This window comes from Mixophyes fleayi, chromosome 10 (assembly GCF_038048845.1).
Source record: "Mixophyes fleayi isolate aMixFle1 chromosome 10, aMixFle1.hap1, whole genome shotgun sequence".
Classification (NCBI taxonomy): Eukaryota; Metazoa; Chordata; class Amphibia; order Anura; family Limnodynastidae; genus Mixophyes; species Mixophyes fleayi.
In genome coordinates, this window is record NC_134411.1 from 103071043 (window position 1) to 103077042 (window position 6000).

Below are 6000 nucleotides of genomic sequence, written 5' to 3' on the forward strand. Positions count from 1 at the left end.
GTAGTGACAGCAGAGACAGCTGGATACATGGAGTAAAGTTGACACTGCCCGGCCTGAGCTGTACGTTAGTGTTTTTTTTGTTTTGATGAACACGATATTAGTGTTTTCTAAAATCTTTATCCCCATTTTTTTTTTTATAAGTTAGTGAATGATTTTTTTATTCCTGTACATAGAATTGTTACCTTCACAGAACACATTAGCAATGGTGACATCTAGTGGCAGCATGAAATATTACATCGGTTATGAACTGCAATACAGCAGAGTCAAATTTACTGTACATTAAAATGAAATGTAAGTGAGAACTTTAATATAGATGTGAGAAGAAAGTGTATGAGTTCTACGGGACAACGGGGATGACAGCAAATATATACAGGGACCCATGTTCTTCCAGTGCTGCTCCTCACCCCAGGAACTCTATCACTCTCTATCAGTCCTGAGTGCTGCATGTCACCCTGGATGTCTCTGACACTCTCTATCAGTCCTGAGTGCTGCATGTGACCCTGGATGTCTCTGACACTCTCTATCAGTCCTGAGTGCTGCATCTCACCTGGATGTCTATGACACTCTCTATCAGTCCTGACTGCTGCATGTCACCCTGGATGTCTCTGACACTCTCTATCAGTCCTGACTGCTGCATGTCACCCTGGATGTCTCTGTCACTCTCTATCAGTCCTGACTGCTGCATGTGACCCTGGATGTCTCTGACACTCTCTATCAGTCCTGAGTGCTGCATCTCACCCTGGATGTCTCTGACACTCTCTATCAGTCCTGAGTGCTGCATGTCACCCTGGATGTCTCTGTCACTCTCTATCAGTGCTGAGTGCTGCATCTCACCCTGGATGTCTCTGACACTCTCTATCAGCCCTGAGTGCTGCATCTCACCTGGATGTCTCTGACACTCTCTATCAGTCCTGAGTGCTGCATGTCACCCTGGATGTCTCTGTCACTCTCTATCAGTGCTGAGTGCTGCATCTCACCCTGGATGTCTCTGTCACTCTCTATCAGTCCTGAGTGCTGCATCTCACCCTGGATGTCTCTGACACTCTCTATCAGTCCTGAGTGCTGCATGTCACCCTGGATGTCTCTGTCACTCTCTATCAGTGCTGAGTGCTGCATCTCACCCTGGATGTCTCTGACACTCTCTATCAGCCCTGAGTGCTGCATCTCACCTGGATGTCTCTGACACTCTCTATCAGTCCTGAGTGCTGCATCTCACCCTGGATGTCTCTGTCACTCTCTATCAGTGCTGAGTGCTGCATCTCACCCTGGATGTCTCTGACACTCTCTATCAGCCCTGAGTGCTGCATCTCACCTGGATGTCTCTGACACTCTCTATCAGTCCTGAGTGCTGCATGTGACCCTGGATGTCTCTGTCACTCTCTATCAGTCCTGAGTGCTGCATGTGACCCTGGATGTCTCTGTCACTCTCTATCAGTCCTGAGTGCTGCATGTGACCCTGGATGTCTCTGTCACTCTCTATCAGTGCTGAGTGCTGCATCTCACCCTGGATGTCTCTGACACTCTCTATCAGTCCTGAGTGCTGCATCTCACCCTGGATGTCTCTGACACTCCCTATCAGTCCTGAGTGCTGCATCTCGCCTGGATGTCTCTGACACTATCAGTCCTGAGTGCTGCATGTCACCCTGGATGTCTCTGTCACTCTCTATCAGTCCTGAGTGCTGCATGTGACCCTGGATGTCTCTGTCACTCTCTATCAGTGCTGAGTGCTGCATCTCACCCTGGATGTCTCTGACACTCTCTATCAGTCCTGAGTGCTGCATCTCACCCTGGATGTCTCTGTCACTCTCTATCAGTCCTGAGTGCTGCATCTCACCCTGGATGTCTCTGTCACTCTCTATCAGTCCTGAGTGCTGCATCTCACCCTGGATGTCTCTGACACTCTCTATCAGTCCTGAGTGCTGCATCTCACCCTGGATGTCTCTGTCACTCTCTATCAGTCCTGAGTGCTGCATCTCACCCTGGATGTCTCTGACACTCTCTATCAGTCCTGAGTGCTGCATCTCACCCTGGATGTCTCTGTCACTCTCTATCAGTGCTGAATCTCACCCTGGATGTCTCTGTCACTCTCTATCAGTGCTGCATCTCACCCTGGATGTCTCTGTCACTATCTATCAGTCCCGAGTGCTGCATCTCACCTGGATGTCTCTGACACTCTCTATCAGTCCTGAGTGCTGCATCTCACCCTGGATTTCTCTGACACTCTCTATCAGTCCTGAGTGCTGCATCTCACCTGGATGTCTCTGACACTCTATCAGTGCTGCATCTCACCTGGATGTCTCTGACACTCTCTATCAGTCCTGAGTGCTGCATGTGACCCTGGATGTCTCTGTCACTCTCTATCAGTCCTGAGTGCTGCATGTGACCCTGGATGTCTCTGTCACTCTCTATCAGTCCTGAGTGCTGCATGTGACCCTGGATGTCTCTGTCACTCTCTATCAGTCCTGAGTGCTGCATGTGACCCTGGATGTCTCTGACACTCTCTATCAGTCCTGAGTGCTGCATGTGACCCTGGATGTCTCTGTCACTCTCTATCAGTGCTGAGTGCTGCATCTCACCCTGGATGTCTCTGACACTCTCTATCAGTCCTGAGTGCTGCATCTCACCCTGGATGTCTCTGACACTCCCTATCAGTCCTGAGTGCTGCATCTCGCCTGGATGTCTCTGACACTATCAGTCCTGAGTGCTGCATGTGACCCTGGATGTCTCTGTCACTCTCTATCAGTCCTGAGTGCTGCATGTGACCCTGGATGTCTCTGTCACTCTCTATCAGTCCTGAGTGCTGCATGTGACCCTGGATGTCTCTGTCACTCTCTATCAGTGCTGAGTGCTGCATCTCACCCTGGATGTCTCTGACACTCTCTATCAGTCCTGAGTGCTGCATGTGACCCTGGATGTCTCTGACACTCCCTATCAGTGCTGAGTGCTGCATCTCGCCTGGATGTCTCTGACACTCTCTATCAGTCCTGAGTGCTGCATCTCACCCTGGATGTCTCTGTCACTCTCTATCAGTCCTGAGTGCTGCATGTGACCCTGGATGTCTCTGTCACTATCTATCAGTCCCGAGTGCTGTATCTCACCCAGGATGTCTCTGACACTCTCTATCAGTCCTGAGTGCTGCATCTCACCTGGATGTCTCTGACACTCTCTATCAGTCCTGAGTGCTGCATCTCACCCTGGATTTCTCTGACACTCTCTATCAGTCCTGAGTGCTGCATCTCACCCTGGATTTCTCTGACACTCTCTATCAGTCCTGAGTGCTGCATCTCACCTGGATGTCTCTGACACTCTATCAGTGCTGCATCTCACCTGGATGTCTCTGACATTCTCTATCAGTCCTGAGTGCTGCATCTCACCCTGGATTTCTCTGACACTCTCTATCAGTCCTGAGTGCTGCATCTCACCCTGGATTTCTCTGACACTCTCTATCAGTCCTGAGTGCTGCATCTCACCTGGATGTCTCTGTCACTCTCTATCAGTCCTGAGTGCTGCATCTCACCCTGGATGTCTCTGACACTCTATCAGTCCTGAGTGCTGCATGTCACCCTGGATGTCTCTGACACTCTCTATCAGTCCTGAGTGCTGCATCTCACCCTGGATGTCTCTGTCACTCTCTATCAGTCCTGAGTGCTGCATCTCACCTGGATGTCTCTGACACTCTCTATCAGTCCTGAGTGCTGTATCTCACCCTGGATGTCTCTGACACTCTCTATCAGTCCTGACTCTTGCATGTCACCCTGGATGTCTCTGACACTCTCTATCAGTCCTGAGTGCTGCATCTCACCTGGATGTCTCTGACACTCTCTATCAGTGCTGAGTGCTGCATCTCACCTGGATGTCTCTGACACTCTCTATCAGCCCTGAGTGCTGCATCTCACCTGGATGTCTCTGACACTCTCTATCAGTCCTGAGTGCTGCATCTCACCCTGGATTTCTCTGACACTCTCTATCAGTCCTGAGTGCTGCATGTCACCCTGGATGTCTCTGACACTCTCTATCAGTCCTGAGTGCTGCATCTCACCCTGGATTTCTCTGACACTCTCTATCAGTCCTGAGTGCTGCATCTCACCTGGATGTCTCTGACACTCTCTATCAGTCCTGAGTGCTGCATCTCACCCTGGATGTCTCTGACACTCTCTATCAGTCCTGAGTGCTGCATCTCACCCTGGATTTCTCTGACACTCTCTATCAGTCCTGAGTGCTGCATCTCACCCTGGATGTCTCTGTCACTCTCTATCAGTCCTGAGTGCTGCATCTCACCCTGGATTTCTCTGACACTCTCTATCAGTCCTGAGTGCTGCATCTCACCTGGATGTCTCTGACACTCTCTATCAGTCCTGAGTGCTGCATCTCACCCTGGATTTCTCTGACACTCTCTATCAGTCCTGAGTGCTGCATCTCACCCTGGATTTCTCTGACACTCTCTATCAGTCCTGAGTGCTGCATCTCACCTGGATGTCTCTGTCACTCTCTATCAGTCCTGAGTGCTGCATCTCACCCTGGATGTCTCTGTCACTCTCTATCAGTCCTGAGTGCTGCATCTCACCTGGATGTCTCTGACACTCTCTATCAGTCCTGAGTGCTGTATCTCACCCTGGATGTCTCTGACACTCTCTATCAGTCCTGAGTGCTGCATCTCACCTGGATGTCTCTGACACTCTCTATCAGTCCTAAGTGCTGCATCTCACCCTGGATGTCTCTGACACTCTCTATCAGCCCTGAGTGCTGCATCTCACCTGGATGTCTCTATCAGTCCTGACTCTTGCATGTCACCCTGGATGTCTCTGATACTCTCTATCAGTCCTGAGTGCTGCATCTCACCTGGATGTCTCTATCAGTCCTGACTCTTGCATGTCACCCTGGATGTCTCTGACACTCTCTATCAGTCCTGAGTGCTGCATCTCACCTGGATGTCTCTGATACTCTCTATCAGTCCTGAGTGCTGCATCTCACCTGGATGTCTCTATCAGTCCTGACTCTTGCATCTCACCTGGATGTCTCTGACACTCTCTATCAGTCCTGAGTGCTGCATCTCACCTGGATGTCTCTGACACTCTCTATCAGTGCTGAGTGCTGCATCTCACCTGGATGTCTCTGACACTCTCTATCAGCCCTGAGTGCTGTATCTCACCTGGATGTCTCTGACACTCTCTATCAGTCCTGAGTGCTGCATCTCACCCTGGATGTCTCTGACACTCTCTATCAGCCCTGAGTGCTGCATCTCACCTGGATGTCTCTGACACTCTCTATCAGTCCTGAGTGCTGCATCTCACCCTGGATGTCTCTGACACTCTCTATCAGTCCTGAGTGCTGCATCTCACCTGGATGTCTCTGTCACTCTCTATCAGCCCTGAGTGCTGCATCTCACCTGGATGTCTCTGACACTCTCTATCAGTCCTGAGTGCTGCATCTCACCTGGATGTCTCTGACACTCTCTATCAGTGCTGAGTGCTGCATGTCACCCTGGATGTCTCTGACACTCTCTATCAGTGCTGCATCTCACCCTGGATGTCTCTGTCACTCTCTATCAGTGCTGTCTCTATCTGACTCTTCTCCAATCTCAACAGCTGCACAAAACCAGTAAAATAAAAGAATGATATGACAGCACTTTCCCCATAGTACAACTGTGTGATACAACCACAAACGAGCTGTGTATCCTGTGTGCAGTGTCAGTGCCCCGTCTGATGTACAGAACATCCTGTGACATTAGCACCGTCCCTCCAAGTAATCTCTACGGGGTCACCTCACATCTCCAGCATACCAGGCGGACGCTAGGACCCGAAGAGAATTTGCCAGTCTCTAATATGGCCGCACTATCGGATCTGCCCTCTTGCTGTCTCCTCCCACGTTTTGGCGGTGATTGGAGAATCGCACTGCCACTCACCGGGCAGATGAATAGCAGGGGCGGACTAGTAGGCGGGGCTACATGACGTCACTGGTAATCATTGTGTGTTAGAAGAAGCCGATGTACAGGTGAGTGCA

The 6000-nt window shown here is 50.4% G+C and overlaps 1 protein-coding gene across 2 annotated transcripts in view; it reads left to right on the forward strand.

Moving 5' to 3' along the window:
• Nucleotides 1-6000, forward strand: part of MEAK7 (MTOR associated protein MEAK7) — a 43088-nt gene that overhangs the window by 24172 nt on the left and 12916 nt on the right. The window contains exon 1 of one of the 2 annotated variants that reach the window (XM_075189367.1): nt 5892-5991. The exons of the other annotated variant lie outside the window; for it this stretch is intronic. The gene's annotated coding sequence lies outside the window, so the exon portion shown is untranslated. Of the gene's footprint in view, nt 1-5891; nt 5992-6000 lie in introns of those variants that run through there. 2 annotated transcript variants of the gene reach the window in all.